General features: G+C 44.8%; 1 protein-coding gene across 1 annotated transcript in view; it reads right to left on the reverse strand.

Annotated features, from left to right (window-relative positions):
• Window positions 1-16685, reverse strand: part of LOC137658869 (palmitoyltransferase ZDHHC6) — a 77252-nt gene extending 60567 nt beyond the window's left edge. Inside the window, exon 1 of the mRNA XM_068393990.1 lies at window positions 16531-16685. The gene's annotated coding sequence lies outside the window, so the exon portion shown is untranslated. The remainder of the gene's footprint in view (window positions 1-16530) is intronic.
• Window positions 16686-17500: the final 815 nt, after the last annotated feature.

Here is a 17500-nt window from a genome sequence, read left to right on the forward strand (position 1 = left end):
CAACCTTTAACCTCGGCGCTTCTCAAGAAAGAATTGACCACCCGCCAAATCAACAAGGATGTGGAAGGCTTCTTAGCCGACCGTACAACCCATAAAAAGTATTCAAGAGAAAGGTTAAAAGGTTATGGGATTATGGGAATGTAGTGGCTGAGCCCTCGCCTACTACTGCATTCGTTGCTACGAATGGTCCCAGGGTGTAGCAGTACTCGTAAAGAGACTGGACATCTTTGAGATAGAATGATGCGAACACTGACTTGCTTCTCCAATAGGTTGCATCCATAACACTCTGCAGAGAATGGTTCTGTTTGAAGGCCACTGAAGTAGCCACAGCTCCCACTTCATGTGTCCTTACCTTCAGCAAAGCAAGGTCTTCTTCCTTCAGATGAGAATGTGTTTCTCTAATCAGAAGCCTGAAAAGTAAGAAACTGAGTTCTTAGAACTTGGAAAAGAAGGTTTCTTGATAGCACACTATAAGGCTTCTGATTGTCCTTGTAAAGGTTAAGACCTTTTTAGATAGTACCTAAGAGCTCTAACTGGGCAAAGTACTCTCTTCAGATCATTCCCCACCAAGTTGGACAGGCTTGGGATCTCGAACGACTTAGGCCAAGGACGTGAAGGAAGCTCGTTTAGCAAAAACCGAGCTGCAAGGAACATGTAGCCGTTTCAGATGTGAAAACAATGATCCTGCTGAAGGCGTGGATCTCACTTACTCTTTTAGCTGTTGTCAAGCACACGAGGAAAAGAGTTTTTAATGTGAGGTCCTAAAAAGAGGCTGATTGGAGAGGTTCAAATCTTGATGACATAAGGAACCTTAGGACCACGTCTAGATTCCAGCTTGGAGTGGACAACCGACGTTCCTTTGAGGTCTCAAAAGACCTAGGGAGGTCCTGTAGATCTTTGTTGGTGGGAAAGATCCAAGCCTCTGTGGCGGAAAACCGCTGCCAACATACTTCTGTAACCCTTGATCGTAGGAGCTGAAAGGGATCTTACTTTCCTTAGATATAACAGGAAGTCAGCAATCTGGGTTACAGTGGTACTGGTTGAGGAAACTGCATTGGTCTTGTACCAGCTACGGAAGACTTCCCCTTGAGACTGATAGATTCTGAGAGTGGATGTTCTCCTTGCTTTGGCAATCGCTCTGGCTGCCTCCTTCGAAAAAGCCCCTAGCTCTTGAGAGTCTTTCGAAAGTCTGAAGGCAGTCAGACGAAGAGCGTGGAGGATTGGGTGTACCTTCTTTACGTGAGGTAGACTTAGAAGGTTCACTCCTAGAGGAAGAGTCCTGGGAATGTCGACCAGCCATTGCAGTACCTCTAAGAACCATTCTCTCGCGGACCAGAGCGGAGCCAACCAACGTCAGCCGTGTCCCTTAGTGAGAGGAGAACTTCTGAAGTACTCTGTTGACAATCTTGAACGGCGGGAATGCATACAGGTCGAGATGGAACCAATCCAGCAGAAAAGCATCCACGTGAACTGCTGCTGGGTCTGGAATCGGAGAACAATACAATAGGAGTCTCTAGGTTATCGAGGTAGTGAACAGATCTATGGTTGGCTGACCCCACAGGGCCCAAAGTCTGTTGCAAACATTCTTGAGAAGGGTCCACTCTGTGGGGATGACCTGACCCTTCCGTCTGAGGTGATCTGCCATGACATTCATACCGCCCTGAATGAACCTCGTTACCAGTTAGCTTTCGATCTAAAGACCAGATGAGTAGGTCCCTTGCGATCTAGAACAACTTCCACAAAAGAGTCCCTCCCTGCTTGAAGATGTAAGCCAGGGCTGTGGTGTTGTCAGAGTCCACCTCCACCACTTTGTTAAGCTGGAGGGACTTGAAGTTTATCAAGGCCAGAATAACCGCCAAAAACTTCTTGCAAATGATGTGAAGTGTCCTTTGCTCCTGATTCCATGTTCCCGAGCATTCTTGTCCGTCCAAAGTCGCACCCCAGCCCGTGTCTGATGCGTCCGAGAGGAGACGGCGGTCGTGTTTCTGAACAGCCAAAGGTAGCCTTCCTTGAGAAGAAAGCTGTTCTTACACCACGCGAGAGAAGACCTCCTCTCTTCGGAAACAGGAACTGAGACCGTCTCTAGCGTCATGTCCTTTATCCAGTGAGCAGCTAGATGATACTGAAGGGGGGGGAGGTGGAGTCTCCCTAACACGATGAACAGGGCCAGCGATGAAAGTGTCCCTGTTAGACTCATCCACTACCTGACTGAGCATCGGTTCCTTCTCAGCATGCTCTGGATGCATTCTAGGGCTTGGAAGATCCTTGGGGCCGACGGAAAAGTCCGAAAAGCTCGACTCTGAAGATCCATACCCAAGGAGACAATGGTCTGGGATGGAACGAGCTGAGACTCCTCAAAATTGACCAGGAGGCCCAGTTCCTTGGTCAGATCCATAGTCCATTTGAAAATCTCCAGACAGCGACGACTTGTGGGAGCTCTTAAAAGCCAGTCGTCTGACGGAGCCGGACACAAGATCATGATACTGCTGCACAGTCTGTGAACTGTCAATCATGGGCAAGCGAGGAAGTACAGTGACAACCCGAATCTGTCTAGACTGTCTGGGTCGTACAGACAACTCCTTAACGGGTTGCTGAGGTTGCCGCACTGCGTCACAACAAGTCACTTCTGTTGGTTGTTGAACGTCTTCCCCGTGACACATTGACTCCGTAAACAAAAAATCCTCTAACAAGGACTAAGCTTGGACTGCATGTCATGCAACACAGCTCAAGGTCTAAGGGAGCAGGTGTGGTAACAGACGGGATTAGCGACTGAAGTGGAACCATTACCTTCCCTGGAAGCATGTTATGCTTAAATAAAAGTCCATAAGAGGTTATGCAGCTAAAGGCTCCCTCCAAATGACAGAGTCCTCAAGGGAATATCAGAAGGAGGGAGAAAAGAACTTTCTCATCTACAGGGACCATATCCTAGAAAAGCTAAGTTCTCTGAGTGAGGGTTCACTGGTGCAAAAGCAGCAGACTAGAAGGCAACGTTATGAAACTGCTTGACAGTCTAGTGAGTTGGCAACAACCCAAGATGTGTGACTGAGAAGCATGCGGTAAGGTATGCAGAGCATGATGTATGCAGAGTATGCTGTATGCAGAGCATGCTGTATGTAGAGCATGTTGTATGCAGAGCATGCTGAATGCAGAGCATGCTGTATGCAGAGCATGTTGTATGCAGAGCATGCTGAATGCAGAGCATGCTGTATGCAGAGCATGTTGTATGCAGAGCATGCTGTATGCAGAGCATGCTGTATGCAGAGCATGTAGTAAGCAGAGCCTGCTGTAAGGAAAGCAGAGCGTGTGCATGGCGTTAAACATTTCTCAGAAATTCCATGACCAGTGCTAGAGTGCTTTATGCATGTTTGCATGGGGTTTTAAAATCAACATAAAATTTACCTTACATTCATAACTCATGATTCATATTTTTGCCATGGTTTGAAAATGGAGGTAAGGTATGCTGAACAGCAGAGTCAGAACGAGCTGGAACAACAATAGTTGTGGTTTCCTCTTCAAGACTCTGTTGAGGGAACACCTGAGGCTCAGTCTGCAAAGGCTGAATAAAAGACAAGCAGAAGGAAGGCGCATGGGTGGAGGAGGCTGACTCCTAGCATGAGTGGTTGAACCCAAGGGTTGCGCTTGCTGAGCGGTTGGCGGAAGCGGAGTAGCAAGTTCCAGTTCCTGTGGTGTGAGCGGAGCGCGATGAGGAAGAGGCTGCGCAGAACAAGGTAAATGTCTCGCAAGCTGAGGCTCCTGAGGCGCAAGGCTAAGGTGTTGTGGTGCTTGCCTTGTGGAGGGTTGAGCTCGCTGCAGCGAGAGCTGAGGAGACTGACTCATGGACGGGAGAGGTTGTTGTACCTCAACCGAGTGTTGCATCACTGGTGGAGCAGCAAGAGGAGGCGGAGGAAGAGAGGTATAATCCTCCTGATCCCATTGTAAAGGTTGCCTTAAGGAAGGCGGAGGCTGAACACCACTGGGAACAGCAAACTCAGCACGTGGCTCAACATCGTACGCCTGGCAGGTGGTACTGCGATCAGGCGGAGCGAGCGTAGGCGGAGGGAGTGTAGGCGGAGGCGGAGGAGCAACACTCTCAGCCCGACACTCACGCATCAAGTCCGAAAGCTGTGCTTGCATGGACTGTAGTAGAGTCCACAACATCGTACGCCTGGCAGGTGGTACTGCGATCAGGCGGAGCGAGTGTAGGCGGAGGGAGTGTAGGCGGAGGCGGAGGAGCAACACTCTCAGCCCGACACTCACGCATCAAGTCCGAAAGCTGTGCTTGCATGGACTGTAGTAGAGTCCACAACATCGTACGCCTGGCAGGTGGTACTGCGATCAGGCGGAGCGAGCGTAGGCGGAGGGAGTGTAGGCGGAGGCGGAGGCGCAACACTCTCAGCCCGACACTCACGCATCAAGACCGAAAGTTGTGACTGCATGGACTGCAGAAGAGTCAACTTGGGGTCGGCAGACACTAAGGTCTGCTGAGGTAAAGCCTTAACAGCAGAGATCTGTTGCGGCAGAACCTTACTCCTCTTAGGCGGAGTGTATTCAACTGATGACTGAGGAGAGTCAGAGCTAACCCAATGACTGCATCCGGGTTGTTGAACTTAACTTCGTACGTCTGGCATAGGTCTGGACTTTACGTTTAAGAGGTCTTGAGACCTGAGACCAGCGTTACTCTGCCTTTATTTTCTCCCCTAAATCTCTTCTGCAGACGAGCAAAATAAGGGCTCAATCGTCTGCGGGTGGGAGTGACGGTCTCGGTAAGACACGCCCACAACCACCGAGGATACTTCTGTGCGCCGATCAAGGCCTGCTGAACCCTTATGCCCTTCGACATTGCTTCTCCCCTGGGCTTGGGAGCTTGCAAGAGGTCCCGGACTGGGAGGACGACTGGCGCGCACAAAAGTACCCTCACGCACAACACTGACATACTTTGCGCTAATCACTTATCACTTTGATTTCTGTTTGCACTTATTTCACTGAACTCGAAACTTTAAGTGGTTTGTACCTGAAACACGCAATTCTATCCTTTCTCAAAAGTTAGTAATTGCGAAAACAGAATTACAATGTAACAGAAAAATCTAATGAAAGATAATTCAGTGGCTGGAAAGAGACTAAACACTAGATCACTCTAGAAACGTTTAGTTTCTTCCCCTAAAGAGACTAGGGAGAAGAGCAAAAACGATAACGACGTTACTCGTACGCCTGGCAGGCTTGAATGAAACGTTTATCCTCTTTCTCCCTCCGTCTCTATCTCTCTCTCTCTCTCTCTCTCTTGACTTAGAACCTGAGAGAAGAGCCCAATCATATATATCGTTAAAACATATTATTGTTAAAGGAAAAAACTGAAAGTTCCTTTATTAGGATCAAAACCATTAAGTTAAGAAAGAATGAACAAAACGCTAGACACGGTTACTCTTACTGCAACGTGAAACCGTGAACATTCTTTCTCTATCGTAACGATAGAGTGCAAGTTGAACGTTCTGAACGTCAACAACTGCAGAGACAAAACAAAACGTTAGTTCAACTTTGAAAACAGTACGAGACTATCAAAGAAATTCTTTCAAACTCTGTGGCGGAAATAGCATAATATGTTAACAGGTAAAACCGAAATGACGGGCTCAATGTTAATTAACTTCGGTACCAAGAAAAGACCGCCTACTATTAGGAAGGTCGAATATAAACAAATATAAAAATTAATTTTAATAAGTTTATAATAAAAGGAAGTTAATCGAAGAGGCCTATAAGAGGCGGAGAGATATAAAATAAATCTATAACTTTTGTTAAGCAAAATTAAGAAAGAGAGTCTATACTCTCTTAGACACCAACACTTCCGTCTAAGGGAAGGGTCGGCCATTGAAAAGTGAACGAGAGTTCATACTCTCTTAGTCACCATAATTAATCAAATTAATTCCAAAAGCTAACTAAGCTAATATAGAAGTTTCCAGTAAAGCGACAGCCGAAATCAAAGAGAAATACTTCACCAAAGTCGTGAAAATACTCCAAGAACATAAGCGTATCCCAGAACGTCTTGCCGGAAGCACGACAGAGGAATAATTGAGGAGGTGTCAACAAGAAGTACTTGAGTACCTGGCCACAGGTGGCGCTGGTAAATACACCCCCTTCTAGTATTGTGATAGCTGGCGTATCCCTCCATAGAATTCTGTCGGGCAACGGAGTTGACAGCTACATGATTATCGGGTAAGTTTAATATTGAAAAATAAATTTTTGAATATACTTACCCGGTGATCATATAGCTGTCAGCTCTGCTGCCCGACAGAAAAACCTAAGGACAAAATACGCCAGCGATCGCTATACAGGTGGGGGTGTACATCAACTGCGCCATCTGTCGAGCAGGTACTCAAGTACTCCATGTCAACACAGAACCAATTTTCTCCTCGGCCCACTGGGTCTCTATTGGGGAGGAAGGGAGGGTCCTTTAATATATGATCACCGGGTAAGTATATTCAAAAATTTATTTTACTAATGAAAATAACATTTTTCAATATTAAACTTAGCCGGTGATCATATAGCTGATTCACACCCAGGGGGGTGGGTAGAGACCAGCATTACATGTTGACATTATTATGAGCTAAGTATTTTTTATTTCATTTTAGCAGTTATTCAAAATAACAAACATAAAATAAATAAGTACCTGGTAAGGAAGTCGACTTGAACAATTACTCTGCCTTTTTAAGTACGTCTTCCTTACTGAGCCTCGCGATCCTCATAGGATGCTGAGCGACTCCTAGGAGCTGAAGTATGAAGGGTTGCAACCCATACTAAAGGACCTCATCAAAACCTCTAATCTAGGCGCTTCTCAAGAAATGACTTTGACCACCCGCCAAATCAAGTAGGATGCGAAAGGCTTCTTAGCCTTCCGGACAACCCAAAAACAATAATAAAACATTTCAAGAGAAAGATTAAAAAAGGTTATGGAATTAGGGAATTGTAGTGGTTGAGCCCTCACCCACTACTGCACTCGTTGCTACGAATGGTCCCAGAGTGTAGCAGTTCTCGTAAAGAGACTGGACATTCTTAAGATAAAAAGACGCGAACACTGATTTGCTTTTCCAATAGGTTGCGTCGATTATACTTTGCAGAGATCTATTTTGTTTAAAGGCCACGGAAGTTGCGACAGCTCTAACTTCGTGTGTCCTTACCTTCAGCAAAGCTTGGTCTTCCTCATTCAGATGGGAATGAGCTTCTCGTATTAACAGTCTGATAAAAAAGGATAAAGCATTCTTTGACATAGGCAAAGATGGATTCTTAACTGAACACCATAAAGCTTCAGACGGGCCTCGTAAAGGTTTTTAAATAGAACTTAAGAGCTCTTACAGGACATAAGACTCTTTCTAGTTCATTTCCAACCATACGATAAGTTTGGAATATCGAACGATATTGATCAAGGCCGAGAAGGCAGCTCGTGTTTGGCTAGAAAACCAAGTTGTAGAACATGTAGCCGTTTCGGATGAGAATCCGATGTTCTTGCTGAAGGCATGAATCTCACTGACTCTTTTAGCTGTGGCTAAGCATATCAGGAAAAGAGTCTTAAAGGTGAGATCTTTCAGGGAGGCTGATTGTAGCGGTTCGAACCTGTCTGACATAAGGAATCTTAGTACCACGTCTAAATTCCAACCAGGTGTAACCAAACGACGCTCCTTCGTGGTCTCAAAAGACTTAAGGAGGTCCTGTAGATCTTTATTGTTGGAAAGATCTAAGCCTCTGTGACGGAAGACTGATGCCAACATGCTTCTGTAACCCTTGATAGTGGGAGCTGAAAGAGATCGTTCTTTCCTCAGATATAAGAGAAAGTCAGCTATTTGAGTTACAGAGGTACTGGTCGAGGATACGGATACTGACTTGCACCAGTTTCGGAAGATTTCCCACTTCGATTGGTAGACTCTAAGGGTGGATGTTCTCCTTGCTCTAGCAATCGCTCTGGTTGCCTCCTTCGAAAAGCCTCTAGCTCTCGAGAGTCTTTCGATAGTCTGAAGGCAGTCAGACGAAGAGCGTGGAGGCCTTGGTGTACCTTCTTTACGCGTGGCTGACGTAGAAGGTCCACCCTTAGGAGAAGTGTTCTGGGAACGTCTACTAGCCATCAAAGTACCTCGGTGAGCCATTCTCTCGCGGGCCAGAGGGAAGCAACTAGCTTCAACCTTGTCCCTTCGTGAGAGGCGAACTTCTGCAGTACCTTGTTGACAATCTTGAACGGAGGGAATGCATATAGATCTAGATGTGACCAATCTAGTAGAAAGGCATCTATATGAACTGCTGCTGGGTCCGGGATTGGTGAGCAAAATATTGGGAGCCTCTTGGTCATCGAGGTTGCGAAGAGATCTATGGTTGGCTGGCCCCAGGTGGCCCAAAGTCTCTTGCATACATCCTTGTGGAGGGTCCATTCTGTTGGAATTATTTGTCCCTTCCGACTGAGACAATCTGCCATGACATTCAAGTTGCCATGGATGAACCTCGTTACTAGTGAAATGTCTAGACCTTTTGACCAGGTGAGGAGGTCCCTTGCGATCTCGTACCATGTCAGAGAGTAGGTCCCTCCTTGCTTGGAGATGTACGCCAAAGCCGTGGTGTTGTCCGAGTTCACCTCCACCACTTTGCCTTGAAGGAGAGACCTGAAGCTTTTCCAGGTCAGACGTACTGCCAGTAGCTTCTTGCAGTTGAAATGCATTGTCCTTTGACTCGAGTTCCATAATCCCGAGCATTCCCTACCGTCTAATGTCGCACCCCAGCCTACGTCCGATGCGTCCGAGAAGAGAACGTGGTTGGGAGTCTGAACAGTCAGGGGAAGACCCTCTCTAAGGTTGATATAGTCCTTTCACCAAGTCAGACCAGACTTTATCTTTCCGGAAACCGGGATCGAGACCGCTTCTAGCGTCTTGTCCTTTTTCCAGTGAAAAGCTAGATGGTATAGAAGAGGACGGAGGTGTAGTCTTCCTAGTGACACAAATTGATCCACGGATGACAGTGTCCCTACCAGACTCATCCACAGCCTGACTGGGCAGCGTTCCTTCTTCAGCATCTTCTGGATGGATAGCAGGGCTGGGGGTTGATCGTCTTGTTCAGCAACGTCCTCATCAGAGGGTTCCTCATCCGAAACTGATGAGGAAACGGCAACGGAGTGGGCAACGTCTGACTCGCTGAATCCGGTCGCACTGGTGGATGCGTGACGGAGCCGGACGCAATATCATGGCACTGCTGCACAGTCTGTGAACTGTCAACAACCATGGGTGCGCGAGGAAGTACAGCGTCAACCCGAAACTGTCTAGACTGTCTGGGTTGTGCAGTCAACACCCTACCGGGTTGCTGAGGTTGACGCACTGCGTCACAACAAGTCACCTCTGCTGGTTGTTGAACGTCTTCCTAGTGACACACTGAACGTCAACAACCACCTCCGAGCGTCGCTTAACGTCAACGTGCGACTGGCAACCCACACTGGGTCGCATCGGTGGAGGAACCACCTCAACTGGCAGACGCAAGTAGGAAACCTCAGCGTCAACAGGGCGCACAACCAACCGGTTGGAAGGTTGTTGGCCAGAAGGTTCTTCTCCGTATTTAAGTCCTCTATCAAGGACACAAGCTTGGACTGCATGTCTTGCAGCAAAGCCCATTTAGGGTCTACGGGAGCAGGTGTGGCAACAGACGGGGTTAGCGACTGAGGCGGAACCATTTACCATCCCTGGAAGCCTTGTTATGTGTGACATAATAGTACAGCAAAACTTCAAAGGCTCGACAAAAGTTGAGAAGTTGACCTGTAAACAACTTGGAGCGTCTCCTGGCTAGGCGCCAGGGCGAGTCTACCAGAATTGAGAAGTCTACCTGGGCAGAGGCATGAACTCCCAAGCCGAGAACTTCTCTCGTGTCCTATCAGACTCTCGCTCTATAAGCCAGTTTAAAAGAAGGGAAATCAAAGGCTGTATCCCTAAAACTCCTCCTGGTGCAAAAACCAGTCGCCTAGCCAACGTAACGCTCTCTAGGAGAGCGAGAGAGCACTAGCTTAACAACAACGGCTTCGAAGTAGCTAGGCCTAGTGTAAGTTCTGACGTTAGGCGAACGAGGAGCAGCAGTTACAAGATCCGGACGAAGATCCTTAAAAAATCATCATGATTTAATTAAAGTCCATAGGAGGCTAAGCAGCTTAAGGCTCCTCTCCAAATGACAGAGTCCTCAAAGGAATATCAGTAGGAGGGAGAACAGCACTTTCTCATCTACAGGAACCTTGTCCGAGAAAAGCTAGGTTATCTCAGTGAGGGTCTCACTGGTGCATTAGCAGCAGACCAGAAGGCAACGTAATGTAACTGCTTGACAGTCTGTGAACTGTCAAAAACTGAACTGTCAACCACAACAGGTGCGTGAGGACATACAGCACTGGTGCATTAGTAGCAGACCAGAAGGCAACGTCATGTAACTGCTTGACAGTCTGTGAGCTGGCAACAACCAAAGCTGTGTGGGGAAGCAAAGCCTCTACTCCTGACTGACTAGTCTGCTGCGGGCGAGTAGCGGTAACCACAGTGGGTTGCGGAGGTTGACACACAGCGTCAAAACAAAGCAACTTAACTCCACCCTCCTGTTGTTGTGGTAACTCGCGAACGTCAACGGAGGGTTCCGTGCGTCTGTGAACGTCAACGTGCGGCTGGCAGGGTACACTGCGCATGGGTGGTGGAACTCTCACAGGCGGAGTGCGGGAGCAGGTAGCGTCAGTGTCTACTGTACGCACAACCGTGGTTGGTTGTAGGCTAACGGGTGCAGCGTCAACCTTCTCCGCACGATACTCCTGCATAAAAGATGCTAACTGTGTCTGCATAGACTGTAGCAAAGACCACTTAGGGTCTACAGCAGCAGGTGCGGCAACAGACGGAGTTACTGCCTGTTGCGGTACCACTTTGCCTCTCTTAGGAGGTGTGCAGTCATCGGAAGACTGCAGCGAGTCCGAACTGACCCAGTGGCTACACCTGGGCCGTTGGACTTGCGCGGAAGGGACCGACTTGCTCTTAATAAGCTGCGAGACCTTGGTCCAAGGTTTCTTACGAGAAACCTCTTCCGCAGACGAGAAGTAAATGGGCTCTCTCGTCTTTGTGTGGGTGGGGCGATCTTGGGTAGATACGCCCGAAACCACGGAGGGAAAACGTCTGTTCGTTGATCAAGGCCTGACGAACCCATAAGTCGTTCGACATTACTTCTCCCCTGGGATTGGGAGCTTGCAAGAGGTCCCGGACTAGGTGAACGACAGGCACGAACAGACGAACCCTCGGACGCAACACTGTAACACTTTGCGCATATCACTTTATCACTTCGATTTTCTGTTTTGCACTTATTTCACTGAAATCGAAATTAATACTAGCAAAAACAGAAAACATATATAAAGATAAAGAATTCAGTGGCTGGAAAAGAGACTAAACACTAGTTCAAATAAACTACGTTTACAATCTCTCACCGCACATAGCCTGGGGACAAGAATAAAACCCTAGAAATGTTTTACCTTCTTCCGCGTACAGCGACTAGGGAGGAGAGTAACACGAGAACAACGTTACCCGCTTGAACGGAACGTGTTTTTTTTTTTTCCTCCGTCTCTATCTCTCTCTCTCTTTCTCTCTTGATTTCGCACCTGAGAGAAGAGCCCAATTATATATCGTCAAAACATGTTATTTGGCTAAAGGAAAAAACTGAAAGGTTTTCCAAATAAAAGGTTCCTTTAATTTAGAATTTAAACCATTTAAGCTAAGAAAGAATGAACGAAACGTCAGAATCGATTTACTCTTACTGCAAAGTGAAACCATGATACACTCTCTCTCTATCGTAACGATAGAGCGCATGTTGAACGTCCTGAACGTCAACAACTGCGTAGTCTAAAAAACTAAACGTTAGTTCATCTTTGAAAACAGTACGAAGACTATCAAAGAAATTCTTTCATAAAACATTAAATTTAAAAAGATTTAAATTCTTTAAAGGCTAAATACGATATAACGGGGTCAACGTTGATTAACTTCGGTTCCAAGTAGGACCGCCTACTATCAGGAAAGGTCGCATATAAACAAAACATAAAAATTTATTTTTATATGTTTATAATAAATGGAAAGTTAATCGAAGAGGCCTAATAAAGGCGGAGAGATATAAAATATATAGATCTATAACGTGTTAAGCAAAATTACTAAAAACCTAAACACACTTCCGTCTAAGGGAAGGGTCGGCCATTTAAAAGTGAAAGAGAGTCCATACTCTCTTTGTCACCATAATTAAATCTATCCAAAACGAGTTCAAGTTTTGAGATGAAGAAAAAACCCCTGCATAGCGAAAGCTCAAAACTGGAATAGTGTACTTCACCAAATAGTTGTGAAAACAAATCCAGTTAGTAACAACGTATTTAGTAGGTCTTGCCAGTGGCACGACAGAGAGAAAATTGGTTCTGTGTTGACATGGAGTACTTGAGTACCTGCTCGACAGATGGCGCAGTTGATGTACACCCCCACCTGTATAGCGATCGCTGGCGTATTTTGTCCTTAGGTTTTTCTGTCGGGCAGCAGAGCTGACAGCTATATGATCACCGGCTAAGTTTAATATTGAAAATTAAAAAACAGTGGGCAAAAAACTTTATTATAGAATTGTCTTACATATCAAAACATGACAAATTTGAAAGTAATTTGCATTTTTCCTATCTATACAAACTTGAAGTTCTATACAAGAGATAACTCAGCTTAGCTGGATAATAAGAGCCATAAAAAAAACTTGCAAGAGATGCTAGCCACCCGTTGGGGGGGGGGGGGGGGGTTTCCAGCTCAGCCAGCTACCTCACACTTGACCTCCACCACTTTTAACTGCTGCAGAACTTACTGCGGGGAAGGTCATGGTGGAACAAGTATGGGTAAAGAACTTCAGGTTTGTAACATTAGGAATAATACAAATTACTGTACTTTCAAATTTATTATTTGTTCCAAAACGAGTACAAACCCTTCGTTCTTTACAGTCGACTCACCTAAAGTGGGTGGAAGGCTATTTAACTGGAAGCCCAGTCCAAGAGGTGAAGACCTCTTTGAATGATAAGGGGAATCGAGATGTGACGATCGCCTAAAACACGATGACGAAGAGCAGTGAAATTGTGAAGGAGAAATTTTCCTTGGCTGTCCTGCTAGACACAAAAGGCGGCTATACCCTGATGTGGGGGAAAACCGCCTTGCGCAGGAGGAAAAAGATCGGACCTAACGCGTGTGCAGCAACCGTCTTGAATGCGATGGAGAAGATCGACTAGAGTGTGAGTAGCACTCGGAGTGTGACACCAATCAATGACTCGATGTTGAAGAGGAACATCTGAAGGAGCCCAAACGGGAAGAGCTACATCTCCTATGACGAGGCGATCTAGAGCACCTATGGGATCTGTGCACAGAAGCTGACAAAGAAGACGAAGAACGTCTAGTATCTCTTCAATAAGGAGAGGCTGAAGCCCACGACGTGTGTGAGACGTGGGCTCAAGGCAAGGGCGAAGCAGGAGAGTGACACTAAACATTCTTAGGAGACCTTATAAGTCTCTCAGAAAGAAAGCGAACCCTTGTGCACAGCGCAAGAGGGAGCGCGAGCTGGAGAATATCTACAAGATGTTGATCTTGGCTGTAAAAGTCTGGGAGTTAGTGGTCTGGCCCGAAACTGTGGAGAATCCCCTCGGCAAAGGTAGGATTTTGCAGATCGACAAGCTCTAGAGAGCCTAGAGGTTCCGAAACGGGAAAACCTCCCACAAGGAGCACCAACAACATGGACAACCAAAAGAATGGAGTCTACAGGTGGGAGCGCACTGAGGTGTCGGCTGCCACAGGAATTTGCTGAGAAGTCGAAGGAGCAATGGACTGCAAACGATGTTTCTCCTCCACAAAGTACTGAAGATTGTCTCCCGAAGTTGAACCAGGAATCCCTAAGGAGAGCCATAACAAGAGAAGGGCTTATGACCTCTGAAAATTAAAAGATGAAGGTATGCTCGACATGAAGGGAGGCGCTGCTAAACCACTAGGGGGAACAACCAAGTCTCCCTGACCCCGGGACTGCCCAAGTATTAATAAGCCACTACTCTTATCTGAACGCCCTGCAAAGGATGCCAGGGAAGAGTCGGAAGGAATTGTTCCAGAGGAAGAAAAAGAAGGCCGAGACTTCTTAGACTTTGAACAAATCCCTGCTGAGAGGGTGGCCACTCCCTACCGTCATCACGAGGCAAAGTCTCCGCAGCGGTTTACAGTCACTCCAGCCCCTAGTTACACCGGCCCCCAACCCTAGTTACACCGGCCCCCAACCCTAGTCACTCCGGCCTACCACCATAGTCACTCCAGCCCACTAATTATACTATGTTATCTAGAAAGAATATATAATAGCAGGCTCTCTCTTTTACTAAATAATTACACAGTATAGTCATACACATACACAATAACTACGTAATACTATGTAATCTAGAAAGAATATATAATAACAAAAATAAGCAAACAAGGCTCACCACACCCTGACCACAACATGGGAGCGCTGACTGGCTTTATCGTGATGTAAACGACTTGCCTTCCTAGTTCAAAGCTCTGATAATATAGTAACAAATTAGTTTTGCCTTCTCTTTACTTTTTCAATACATTGCTATTAACATTACATAAAATACAATAATATAGTACAATATAATAGTTTAAATGATATGAAAAATTAACTGTATACAAAGGTATGCGTTTAAGTGAAAAAAAAATCCAGGCAGCCTACTGATACTAAAATATTTCTGTATACAAAAGTATGCGTTTAAAAAAAAAAAAAAAATTCAGGCAGCCTACAAATACTAAAATATTTCTGTATAAGTAGTAGTAGTAGTAGTGGTAAATTTCTACTAATACTACTGGTAGTAGTAGTGGTAGTAGTAGTAAATTTCTACCTCTAATATCATAATCGTTATTATCATTATCATCTATTATTACGGAGGAAATGAGAGAGAGAGAGAGAGAGAGAGAGAGAGAGAGAGAGAGAGAGAGAGAGAGAGAGAGAGAGAGAGAGAGAGAGAGAGAGAGAGAGAGAGAATGTCAGGTTGTGGTTTGACCCACCTTTTACCAGACCTCTCTTTTTCTTATTTTTCTTATCTAGCCTCCATGGACATTACAAATGTACAATAAAAGTTCTAAACAAGTAAAATTACATATATGGATATATAAACACACATACACACTTACTCAAACAACCCAACAATATATATTGCTAACTTTACACGCCAGGGAGGCCGGAGTGACCTGGGTCGAACACGGGGGAGGCCAAGGTGACCAGAGCCGGAAAAACTAGGGACCGGAATAACAAGGGACCGGAATAACAAGGGGCCGGAATAACAAGGGGCCAGAGTGACTTGCTACCTCCACAGCATACGTGACCTTGGCAAGCACAGCAGAGCTCATGGCCATCGACCTCATTATTACTCATATAAGTGCCGCAAGTCTGTGGTGAACATATTCGCATGATGAACGATCACAAACGCAGACACATAAGCTGGAAGAAAAAAAATTATTAGAAAATTTTCTAATTAAACAAAGCTAAACAGCCAAGCTTCCACCAGAGAGGAACAAGTAAACTCTCCGACAGCTGATATCCAAAGGAGGTTGTAGTGAGGTGCAGCCGATACAGGCCAAGTAATTACCGGCCGGATAATTACACCTCGATAAAACTTTCAGGGCATATGTATGATAGCGGCCACCTGTATGTATCATTATGGATAACTTAGAATACGGCAGTGTGAGGGGGATCACAGGGGGGGCGTTAGCTACCCCATTGGGAAAGTACGTAAGGACACGGCTTGTAGGTTAGGTTAGGGGGGGAAAGTTTAGGTTAGTTGACGTCCCTTTTTAATGAACGCGTGAGGAACTGGCCGCTGATATACAAAGGCTTCAAAGTTTGAACTGCTGTATTTCCAGCCATTGCTTTGCTGCGTCTCCTAAGAGTAAAGAACGAAGGGCTTATGTCTGTGTGGAAACAAATATTATTTATTGAGAACTAGCCAGGAGTAAAGCCGATTGGAAATCAGAGTTAAGACCAAGTCTTAGGGTCAGCTAAGGATTCGACAGTCTAAAGGGTGGTCACACGGGGCCAGTAGGCAAGTAGATACAGATACAGCTCCTAGGTTAAGTTAGATGGTGTTCTTGTGTTTGTTTCCCTTTTAAAGTGAGGTTTTTCAGTAATAAATTTTGAAATTTTACAACCAGTCTAAACTAAAAAAACTACGATACCGATATTGTGCTATAATATACATTTACCGAGTAGCCTAACCTAACAATTTTTAAAACTCACGTTCAACCCCTAACCAAACGTAAACCGCTATGTACTTACTGATTTTGAAGGGGACTTGCCCCCCGAAGCTTCCCAATCATCCAAACTGACCAAATATTTCTTTTTATACTACTTCAAAACCTATAGACGGTCTACTCATACCCTTAGATATGGCCTAACCTATGTAGTACATATCAAGACATCGTACATTACGCTACACAAAGTAATATACAGAACAAACAACTGTGTACTACATACCTTCAATACATAAATAACCCTGTTATGCAAGACGCGCAAATACCGACGTAAATGTCACATGAACTGGAAACGAACAAACAAAACAACAAACATGACACAGGATACGGCTATTTTCTTTCTAAATTGACACCTGCTACACTTAGGAAGAGTCTGTCAACAATATTTTGTATTGTTTCTAATCCTAAAGGTTACTCTCCTTTTCAGTTTATGGACTATATGATCTATATCGTAATATATTTGTTCATTTTTATGCCTTTCAATAATAAAGAATGGTTCAAAATTCAATATAAATATTTGATTACAATTTAGTTTTAATCTCCATGTACTAACTAATTTTTATTCGCAGCATACGTTATAGCTATAAAATGTCATTGAATACGAATATACTAATATAATCCTGATACATTATTGAATATGCTGCTAGCACTATGGGACCCATTTGATTATTATTACAGTCAGAATAAGTGTACCCATTGCATATTCTTAAATACAGAATTAAAATTTTACATAAATCACAAATAAGAAGAATGACCAAGACAGAAATAAAATCCGAAACCTGAAATTAGGACACTGATAGAAATTGAAAGAAGAATTATAAAGTAAAGTGAGCTTATAAATATACAGAATGTGGAAGAAAGCAATTAAAGAAGAAGAAATATCTAACAATACATCTGGATTAGTAATCTTATATCTTTAACTTATAATTCACTTTATTTAACTTAAGGGCTGCTTTGTTGGTCCTATACAGCAGGGGGAACCATACTCTCTACGTCAAAACTAAACATTATAAATAGACACAAAGGGAAAGTGTAAACTGTAATTTTTGTGGAAAAGAGGAAAAAGATTTTACCAATTTTTGGACAAGAATAATTAATCAAGTTTGAACAATCCTACGCAGATGACTCGAAGAAAACAATAGAATATTTTCTATTTAGTGGTAGAAATATAGAAATTAATTAAGATATAAACC

Source organism: Palaemon carinicauda, chromosome 19 (assembly GCF_036898095.1).
Source record: "Palaemon carinicauda isolate YSFRI2023 chromosome 19, ASM3689809v2, whole genome shotgun sequence".
NCBI lineage: Eukaryota > Metazoa > Arthropoda > Malacostraca > Decapoda > Palaemonidae > Palaemon > Palaemon carinicauda.